Here is a 2,294-nt window from a genome sequence, read left to right as displayed (position 1 = left end):
GAAAAAAAGCTAATCCAGACTTCATATATTCATTCATTCACAGACTCACGCTGGGACACACCCCTGTGCCAGGCTCTGTTTTAGGTCCCGAGGATCTTATACTCTGGAGCAGGGAGGGGTGGGGTAGGGCTCATGATCCCCACCCTCATGGACTTCAGACCTTGTGAGCAAGAGGGATACTGCCCAGCTTTGTGTATTACACATCGGTAACACTCCTGTTTCACAGATGAGGAAACAGGTGTCTTGGCTGCTAAGCTGTAGAGCCAGGTCTAGAACCAGCTGTGTCAAAGCTCCTAAGCTCCTCCCTCCTTCTCCGAATGAGAGTCCCTGTGTGGGTGCTGAGAGGAGGGCAAGGCCAGCATCAGGGAGATGGCACAAGCCAAAGTGCTGACATAGAACATGGAAAGTCATCTTAAGATGGAGCAGAAGGAAGTGAAGGCAGAGGGAAGGAGGACACCAACGGCAGAGCCTGCGGGTGATGGCGTCAGCTTTCTTCTGCAGGCACTGGGGAGCCAGCAAATGTCTGTGAGTGCAGGAAGCCTTAAAGAGCAGCCTGAGGCTTGTGTGGGAAAATGAGGAAGAAGCAGAACCCTGTGGGAAGGAGGAGGTCTGGCCCCAGGTCATCACATGGTTTAGAAAAGGGGTAGGGAGCAGTGTCAGGAAGAGGCGAGAACGACTCTCAGGGCTACCAAAGCCTGCACACCCTGCATCCCCGAATCCAGCACCTATGTCCTGCCACTGTCACCACCAACCCCAAGAGAAAGGCTGAAGGGGACACTAAGGGAGATAAAACCAAGCGGAGGACAGCTCACAGAGATCTGCGAGGTTGTCTGCTAAATCTGCTCCTCCAAAGCCAGAGCCCAGGCCTAAAAAGGACCCTGCCAAGAAGGGAGAGAAAGGACGCAAAGGGAAGATGGGAGAAGCTGACACAGGCAAGGAGGAGAATTGCCCTGCAGAAAATGCAGCTGCCCAAACAGAGCAGGCACAGAAGGCTGAAGGCACAGGGATGCCAAGTGGAGTATGTGCATTTGGTGCATTTGGTACCTCTGATGACTGCACAGTTTGAAATATTATTTTTTATCAAGTTTTACAAAAATGCAGAATTTCGTTTTACCTTTTTGTAAGCTATGTTGTCAGCACTCAGAACACTTCATTGTTTTGGAGGGACAGAGCATATGTCACTAACAGAATGTCCCCGAAGCTGGCTCGAAGTGGGGAAAACATCTTTCCCTTCCAGTTTTGGGAGACTTCCTCTCGGCTCCCGGGGGAAAGGATTCCCTGACTTTGAAATACAAAGCCACGTTGGCACAAAAGCCTTGTCGTGTGGAAAAACTAAAATTCGTTTTTCTGTTCTCTTCTCCCTTTCCACCTCCTGCATAGACTTAACTCCCGTGAACCAGACCCCTGTTGGGATTTGACCCCCAGTCATTGCTTACTAGCATGTCAGGCAACCTGGGCTTTCCAGGGATGCCACTGAGATGGCAGCCCTCAAAGGAGCAGCGGTTTCATTTCTACATTGAGGTTCTTCAGATAAATTCTGCCATTTTCTTTCACTTCCCCAAAGTCAGGGTCAGCTCGTGAAATGTTGTTAAATCACATGTTAAATGTGAAATGTCAACCCTCACCCTAAATTTTCCCTGTTCAGAGCATCAGATGAAGACTTTGTCCAGTCTTGTAGTGGTTTTCTGATCTTGGTGGCCCATTGAAGAAGGGGGTTTGAACTGTATGCTGTTAATGATTGTCTGCCCATGTCCTGCCTGAAATACTATGATTGTTTCTGGAAAGTATTTTTAATCAGGATGGATACGGTTTGGCTTTGGGAAAACGGGTACTAAGCATGGGGTGGAAGGCTACAAGGAGAGGCAGGTGCAGGGGACTTGGAGAGAAAAGAGTGGGGGGACGGGTGGCAAATGGAGCCTGGAAGTGTGAGGTTCCGGCTTCAAATGGCATCACTAAGGCAATGCCTCAGACAAAAGCCAGAAATCACAAAATGCTTTGCCCCAGTCATTCTGTCCTAAGCCAAAGACAGTGGGACTGAGAACAAATGCAGACTGACATTTGTGAAGTACCCGGGATCCACTAAGGACTGAACCAGGTGGCCTGGGTGTCATCTCCTTTGAGTCTGGCCACCGCCCTGTGCAGAAAGTACTTTTTTTCTTTTTTACAAGTATTTATTTATTTACTTATTTATTTACTTATTTATTTATTGAGACAGAGTCTCTCTCTGGCACCCAGGCTGGAGTGCAGTGGCATGATCTCAGCTCACTGCAACCTCTGCCTCCCAGGTTCAAGTT

General features: G+C 48.9%; 1 pseudogene; it reads left to right on the top strand.

The window, feature by feature from the left end:
• Positions 1–417: 417 nt before the first annotated feature.
• LOC116555208 lies at positions 418–1,066 on the top strand (annotated as a pseudogene).
• Positions 1,067–2,294: the final 1,228 nt, after the last annotated feature.

Source organism: Sapajus apella, unplaced genomic scaffold (assembly GCF_009761245.1).
Source record: "Sapajus apella isolate SASKATOON/1434 unplaced genomic scaffold, GSC_monkey_1.0 scaffold14, whole genome shotgun sequence".
Lineage (NCBI taxonomy): Eukaryota > Metazoa > Chordata > Mammalia > Primates > Cebidae > Sapajus > Sapajus apella.
This window is presented reverse-complemented; position numbering and strand designations above follow the sequence as displayed.